This window comes from Mesoplodon mirus (genome assembly GCF_964341445.2).
Source record: "Mesoplodon mirus genome assembly, chromosome: 11".
Lineage (NCBI taxonomy): Eukaryota > Metazoa > Chordata > Mammalia > Artiodactyla > Ziphiidae > Mesoplodon > Mesoplodon mirus.
In genome coordinates this window covers 58,184,116-58,192,475 of record NC_138987.1, presented here as the reverse complement: position 1 = coordinate 58,192,475, position 8,360 = coordinate 58,184,116, and positions in this window count along the sequence as shown.

Below are 8,360 nucleotides of genomic sequence, written 5' to 3'. Positions count from 1 at the left end.
GAGCCGAGTGCCGGCCAGCCACCGACCAGGAAGAACCATCTGCACGCCTTCTGCTTCTGTCCCCAACGTGCCTGGACTCTAGGCCGAGGGCGCTCTAGGTACACCTCCTGACAAGAAGCCAAGGGCTGCTCTGCCTGGCCTGTGTCCTCTGGGGAGATTTTTTTCACCACCTAGACGCTCCATCCACAGCCCCAGCGGACTGGCCTCTCCCTGACTCCCAATTTCCTCCCTTTGGGTCACTCCTCACCACCCAGCCCAAAGACCTCAAGAAATGCAGATTCAATACAATTACAAAAATCAGCATGTTGGTGAGAAGCGGGCCAATTCAAAGCGATGGTGTGTCTGGGCACCATCGCCGTCCTAGCTTTGGATTAACTTAGAGAATGGAGAGCTGGCTGTCCACACAGCAGGTGTCCTCAGCCACCGTCCTCTGCTTCCCTCCCCTTCCTTTCCCTGGCAGGAGAAGGTTTTTCCTTCTCTTCCTGACCCAGAAGGATCCACCATTTTTGGTGGGCCAAGGGATCCCTGAGTCCCCAGAGATGGTTCTTCTCCGAGTGGCACAGGTCCTAGCTGCTTCTCTTACTGGGGTGTTGGTGTAACCCTGGCATGCGAGTCCACGAGGTGAGTGGGTGCTGGTAGAGAGGCGGACCCTGCAACACTCCACGTCCTTGCTGGTGGCGTGAGGGAGGCCCAGCTCTGTTCACTGCAGGGGGGCTTATGTCTGCACGCTCCAGGGAGGCCTGGGCTGGGGTGGGTGCCTGTCTGTACTGCTCTTTGTGTTGCTGGGATTTCAATAAACTTGCCAAGCTGGCATCACTAGGACTCTGGCCTTTCCTTCCCAATCACACTGGGGATGGGGGAGCTTGCCTCCTAGACTCCACTAGCCCACCCCCCTGGGGACTTGCCAAGGGCAGAGGCTGGTGTCCTGGGACAGAGGAGGTACTGAGGAAAGAGCGCTCAGGCCCCTCCCTGGAGGGGCTCACAGCTCAGCAAGGGAGATGAGACATATAGCAAAAGCTCTGAAAACAAATGCCAAGCAGCCCACTTCTCTCCACGCATTGCTCTCCAGCCTCCTCCCTACCAGGGCGAAATGTTTCACTTGTTCCCCAGGTCCCACCCTGCCCTCAGTTCCTCTGGGATCATTGCAGGGGCCAAGAGACCCAACCATGTGTTTAGCGGGTTGGAACTTTCAGTCCACCCTCCCCAACCTCCAGGGAGGGAAGCAGGGTTGGAGGTTGAATCAATCAATCAATCCTGACTATGTAATGAAGCCTCCATAAAAAACCCATAAGGACTGGGGGATTCAGAGTTTCTGCGTTGGTGAACATGTGGAGATGTGGGAGGAGTGGCGCACGTGGAGAGAATGTGGACACTCTGCACCCTTCCCCCATACCTTGCCCTATACATCTCTTCCACCTGGCTGTTCCTGAGTTATATCATTTTATAATAAACTGGTAATCTAGTAAGTAAAATGTTTCTCTGAGTTCTGTGAGCCACTCTAGCAAATTAATCAAAGCCAAGGAGAAGTCTTTGAAACTTTCAGTCTATAGCCGGTTGGTCAAAAGTCCAGGTGACAGCCTGGGTTTGCAACTGGCATCTAAATCAGGGTTGGGGGTGGGCAGTCTTATAGGACTGAACCCTTGACCTGTGGAATCTGATGCTACCTTGACCTGTGGAATCTGATGCTATCTCCGGGTAGATAGTGTCAGAACTGAGTTGAACTGTGGGACACCAGCTGCTTATTGGTACAAGAAACCCCATGCACACACACACACGCACAGAAACACGTCGGAACTGTGACCAGAACTCTTAACGTGTGTCTTGTGCAACCACAGAGGACCCCACACCATAGAAAGTCCCCACACATGGTTTAATAACTCTTGTCGTCATCTTGAAATCCTTAATAATTTTTAACAAGGGGCTCTGCATTTTTATTTTACATTAAGCCCCACAAACTGTGTAGCCAGTCCTACCTGAATAGCTGTATTTCTACTAAAAGAATTGAACATGTAGTTTAAAATCTTCCAACAAAGAAAACTTCGGGCCCAAATACCTTCCCTGGTGCATTCTACCAAATATTTAAGGAAAAATTCAACCCAGATTCTTCCAGAAAACATAAGAGGAGGGAAAACTTCCCAACTCCTTTTATGAGTCCAGCATTACCCTGATACCAAAACCAAGCAAAGAAATAATAAGAAAAGAAAAACCACAAATCAATATCTGTCATGAACCTAAATATAAAAATCTACAACAAAATATTAGTAAACTGAATACAGCAACAAATAAAAGATAACACATCATGACAATGAGTTTATCCTAAGAATGCAAGGCTGGTTCAACTTTCAAAAACCTATTAATGTAATTCATGACATCAACGGACTGAAAAGGAAAAATCATATGATTATCTTAATAGATACATTAAAGCATTTGACAAAATTCAACCTCCAGTCATGATAAAAACTCTCAGCAAACTAGGAATAGATGAGAACTTCCTTGACCTAAATGGCACCTAATAAATAAATAAATAAATAAATAACAAAGTAACATCCTACAGCTAACAACATACTTAATGGGGAAAGTCTGAATGATTTCTGCCATATGACTGGGAAAAGATAATGGTATCTGTTCACACCACCCTTAGTCAGTACTACACAAGCTGGCCTAGCCAGTGAACTAAGGCAAGAAGAAGAAATAAAAGTCATATGGTTTGGAAAGGAAGAAATATAACTCTTTCTATTTTCAGAAGACATAATTTTCTATTTAGAATACCCCAAGGAATCTTTTTTCTAAAACCTACTAGAACTAATAAGGGAGTTTAGTAAGATTATGGGATGTGAGTTCAATATACAAAAACTAATTGCATTTCTATAAAAGCAAAGAACAGTTGGAAATTAAAACATTTTAAAGTATTTTTAACATTTATAATAGCACCCAAAAAGTGAAATACCTAAGTATCAGCCTTTAAAAAGGATTTGTATGCTAAAAACTACAAAACAATAATGAAAGAAATCAAAGAAGACTTAAATAAATGGAGATATATACTATGTTCATGAATTGGAAGACTCAATATTGCTAAGACATTGATTCTCCCCCAAAGATGACATAAGGTTCAAACCTGTGGACTCACAGACCCCGGTTCAAATCCCAGGCTCTCTACTTAAAATAGCTGTGTGACCAAAAGTAATAATAGGCAAGAATAATACTTATAGATTGAACTGAGCAGAGTTTCAAGTGTGTTTTGTGTTTTAACTTGACTTTTTCAACAATTTTAGGCAGTAGGCACTTTAATAATTTCCCTTTTGACAGATGACAAAATCAAGGCCAGGGGTCAAAGCAGAGGCATTCTGACTCCAGAACTCACACTCATCACCACCATGCTGTTCTGTCTGTCACAATCTCACTAAGCCTCTTGCCTCATCTGTAAAATGGAAAATAGTTCCTATTTCAAAGATTATTAGCACATAGCCTGGCACACAGTGATGCACAATAAATGATTGCTACTGTTTTGGTGGTGATGGTGGTGGTGGCTCTTGTTTTACTACTAATGGAGAAGAGCTGTGTTCAGCAGCTCAGCCACTCCAGGACCAAACACGGGTGGATCCTGAAGTGTCAGCGGACTGTTTCCAGCGTCTGCACCGAAGCCCCAGCTCTGATCCGCAGGCAGGCGGCTCCCTAGCCTTTCCCGCTCCGGCAACCAGGACTGAGCCTCTGCGCGGCTGCCTGTGGGGCTTTGCTGCCCTCTGCTGGCCACCAACTTCCCTGGAGACCCCGCACTAGGGCATTTTCAAAGCACTCCCGCAATAGGATTTTGTGGAGGGAGAGGGGAGTTTTTGTTTTGTATTTTTTCCTTTTGTCTTTTTTAATCAATTTCCCTAAGTTTTTTTTTAATTGACGTATAGTTGATTTACAATATCGTGTTAGTTTCAGGTGTACAGCACAGAGACTCATTTCTATATACATATACAAATATATATATAAAAATATTCATTTTCAGATTATTTTCCCTTATAGTTTATTACAAAATATTGAGTACAATTCCCTGTGCTATGAGAGGGGAGTCTTTTAAAAACAAATTGTTTTCTCCAAAACTATGTTTAGGATACAAACATTGCAACACTGAATAGCAACTTTAAGAAATCCACCCCCTCACTCACCAGCCCAGCACAGCGCTGTTTTAACCATCCTGTGCCTCTGTCAGCCTGTGTTCCCACAGATGCTCAGAAAACCACAGGCTTGAATCAGGAAAGAGCCATGGAGGGCTCTGAGCCCCATGGTTCTCAAACTAAGTGTGCTCCTCAGGGCTCAAGGGCCAGAGTTTCCCATCAGTGGCATTTAATGCCACATATAAAATATTTAAAGTATCCAAGACATCCATTCATTTACACAGTCATTCAGTCAGCAAGTATTTACTGGGCACTTACTCTATCCCCAACACTGTTCCAAGTGCTTGGGAACCATCAATGAACAAGATGGACAAAAATCCTGCTTCCATGGAGTTTATTTTGGGGCGAGAGGAAAGACTGATAATCATCAAGAAATAGAATAAACAGGCCAATTATAGGGTGTGCTAGAAGGTGTTAACTGCTATGGAACAAAGAAATAGATCAGAGCAGGATAAGCTGGATGGAGAACGCTCTGGGGGGGAGAAGGCAGGTTGCCATTTTTAAAGGAAATGCCAGGGAAGCCTGTTTGAGAGGTGACGTTGGGGCAAAGAGCCACGGGTGGCAACAGAGCAAGCCATGTGGTGGAGGGAATAGCATTCAGGGCAGAAGGGCCAGTCAGTGCAAAGGCCCTGAGTCAGGAGTGGGCCGGGTGTGTCTGAGAAGCAGAGGGAGGCCGGTGTGGGTGACGAGAGCAAGGGGATGAGGTGAGAACTGTAACAAGAGGGACAGGCGGTGCACCATTAGAACATTTTTTTCTTTCTTTCTTTTTTTACTTTGAGTGAAATGGAGAATTATCAGGGCATTTGAGCAGAGGAGTGACACAGCTCAGTGTCTTAAGGGGATCACTGGAGTGGGGGTGAGGGCAGGGCAAGCAGAGACCAGCATGTGCATCTTATCTGTTTGTATAGAGAGATAGATAGATAGACAGACAGACAGGCAGGTTTATATAGCTGTTTTCCTCCTAAGATTTAGGGAAATGGTTCTACTGCTAAAGAAGAAGAGAAGGAGGTGAAGGAAGAGAAGAAGACGAGGGAGGGGGAAGGAGGGGGAAGGGAGGAGGAAAGGAGGGGGAGACGAAGAAAATTTCAAAACCATTAATATGGTCCAATTTTGAAATTTGAGGCTCTGTATTTACTGAGCATCTGCTCTGGCCCAGAATAGCCACAGGAAACAGCAAAGCCATGAGAGAAAGCTGCCTGCAGGAAGACATGTAGACAGGGTTCGGGAGGAGAGTCTAGAGTTCCTGGCAGGGAAGCCCATGAGAGGAAAGATGGGGTGGCCCAGGGAGCAGCTTTGCCAGCTGGATGAGGGGCCCAGCCCCGGATGTTCTTGGGAAGGTCCAGTGTTCATCCAACACCTCTCTGTTGCTCTGACCTCACTCCTCTCACATAGGGTCTCTGAGTCACACCCAAGTCTTGCAAAAGCCAGAGGAAGTGTCACGGGGCTAAAAAACCCTTCAAGAACTGTGTCCCAGCACCAGGAGGTGGCGTAGATCTGGATGCATAATAAAATTGTGGAAAAGACCAGCAGAGATGAGGGGAGATGCCCAACTTGAATGAACTGTGTGGGCAGCTACCAAGGCCCTGATCAGTACAGACCCATGGGAGCTCTCAGGGTCAATCCCAGAGAACTAGTCAGCCGGGAAGGATAGCAAGACACTGCCTGAGAGCCCAGGCAGATAAATACTCAAAACCGCAAGGGTCAACAGGCAGCTCTAAGGACACGCAGGGCAAGACGAGAAGGTATCAGCGCTCTCCTATCTTTGGACAAATCCAGGAAGCCCTCCTAGGAGCAGGGGGATTTTAAGCACAGTAGAGAGAGCAGAAGGGAAGGCAGGTAGTGAGCGCCTGGTGGGTGGAAGAGCATGTGTGCCCCCAGCAAGCATCCCAGCTTAGGTAACATGCGGGAGGTGGGTGGAGCATCAGCAGTGGGTGTGAGTATGAGCGGTGAGGCCTCTGGGGAACCCCAGGAGATGGACTCCAGGAATGGAGCAGATTCAAAGGGAGTCATGGAAGCTTCCAGGGATCCCAGGGTGGAGTAGGAAACCTCTCTCAGCCAATTAGCGCTTGAAGACTTCCTGGAAAAAGTGACCTCTCAGGAGCATTTTAAATTATGGGAGGGTCATGGGTTTTCAAGTGGACGTTCTGACACTGGGTGTGGCTTTCAAAAGGTGGGGAGGAGCACAATGGGACAAGACCAAAGAGCATGATGAATGCCAGCACCCAGGACAAGAGGGTGTGGAGGAGGCTAATTGGAGTTAACTGGGCAGCCCTGGAAAGGGCATTTAGTGAGCTGCCTACTGAGCCAGAGGAGGAGAAATCACAGCCTTCCTCTGACTAGTCCAAAAAGGCTTCCTGGAAGAGGTGGCCGGCTGTTCTGGGACATTCCAGGCAAACGTGTGACCAGGGAGAAGGCTTGGGGATAGGGAGAGGGGTGCGGAGAACCCACAGGGCACATGTGGGCAGTAAATGAGGAGAAGGCCAATAAAGAGAGATCCAGCTCCCACCCCAGCACCCAGACAAGGATCTGGTCTCACTAAGCAGTGTGCTTGGGTGATGGGTAGAGATGGGCATGGTCCTATGGGTTCTCTGTGCCTCCCTTGGGTAGAACCAGATGGCAAAGACCCAGGTCCCATAGGTCTACACAAACCCCCCAGGGCGTTGTGCCAGATTGGCCTGATCTGTGAGTTTCTCACTTGCCCAGGATGACCTGGGAACAGCCCCATAAGGACTCAGCCTCCCCCTCCAGCCCAGCCCCTTCAATCCGAAGCACCATGTGGACAGTCTTCCTGAGCTTTCCCCACTGGCCCTGGGCTCTGCTGCCACCTGCAGTGATGCAAAGCAACCAACGGCCACGAGCACATCCCTGTGCTGGGTGGGGCCTGCCCTCACTCCCATCACACCCGCCCAGGGGCTCGCATCCTGGTTCTGAATAGTCCTGCTGGTCCTGGATGGGTCTTTTATTTCTGAAGGCTGTGGGGTATCTCCAGGTCTCCTGAGTCCCCTGGCTCCCCTTTCCCATCCTCAGTGCCTAGGCCCAATTTGAGGTGGAGGCTTACAGGGTGTGTGTGTGTGTGTGTGTGTGTGTTGGGGGCCTGAGGGAACAGCTGATACAAGAGCCTCCCTCTGGGGCTAAGCCTCCGCTCCCTCCTGCTACCAAGAGGTAGAAATGGGTTTTCCATCCTCTTCAATCAGCTGAAGGAGAGCAGGGGCTCACGGGAGTTGAGAAGCGGATGAGGTTTTATGGGCTCTCCAGGCTGGCAGAGCGGAGGGCCTGTCCCTCCTGCACCTCCCATGCTCAGGCCCCACCCTCCTCACTTTCAAAGGGTCCGAATTCCTCTTGGCCACACCACACCATCCAGGTCTACACCATCATCAGTCAGTGAGCTCACTGTCCGAGGCTCAAGGATCCATCCCTGGATCCAGGCCTGCAGGGCCCCACTTGAGGGATGGGGGCTGGGAAACCATCCCCCGTGCTCCCCAGTATAGCCTCCTCTCTCCACCCCAGACTCCACCCCAAATTTGTACACTAGTGAAATCAGGTTAAAGAAAACATTAAAAGCAACCTTGAAAGGAGGATAAAATCATAAATGTGCAGAGGAGGTGAAGCTTGTGGACGGGGCAAGGAGCAGGCCCACTCTCTGCTGGGTGAGGGGATGCAGGGGGTGGCAGGGGAGTTTCTGATAGGAAGCAAGAGTCCCTTTCCTTTATACAGACCCTTTTGGTCCCCAAAGCACATTCTTGTATATTATCCACTTAATCCCCCCAACAACCCCAGAAGATAAGAATGAATCCCACATTACGGCCAAGGAATCAGAAACTCAGAGAGGTTAAGAGCTTCCCTAAAGCCACACAGCTAGGAAGCGTCCAAGCTGACACTTAGACCAGGTCCTCCAGTTCGGATTCCATTGCCCAGATTGCTAGATGCCAGCGGCTTCACCATGGGTGACTATGATCTGAAGACTATTTGGGGCCAGCTAGTGAGGCCTCCTGCTCCTTGCCTACCCAAAGTCTCTGCCCTACTTGGAAGGACAGGTGTGGGATGTGGAGATAGAAACCAGTCAGCTTGGTTCTGGGCAAAGACCTGCAGTGGACCTGGCTGTGAAGACAAGGGCAGACCCAGGACAGAACGTGGGGCATCTGAGAGAGGATTCAGGGAACCGTGGCACAGGGACAGCATTCGGTTCTGGGAGGCTCC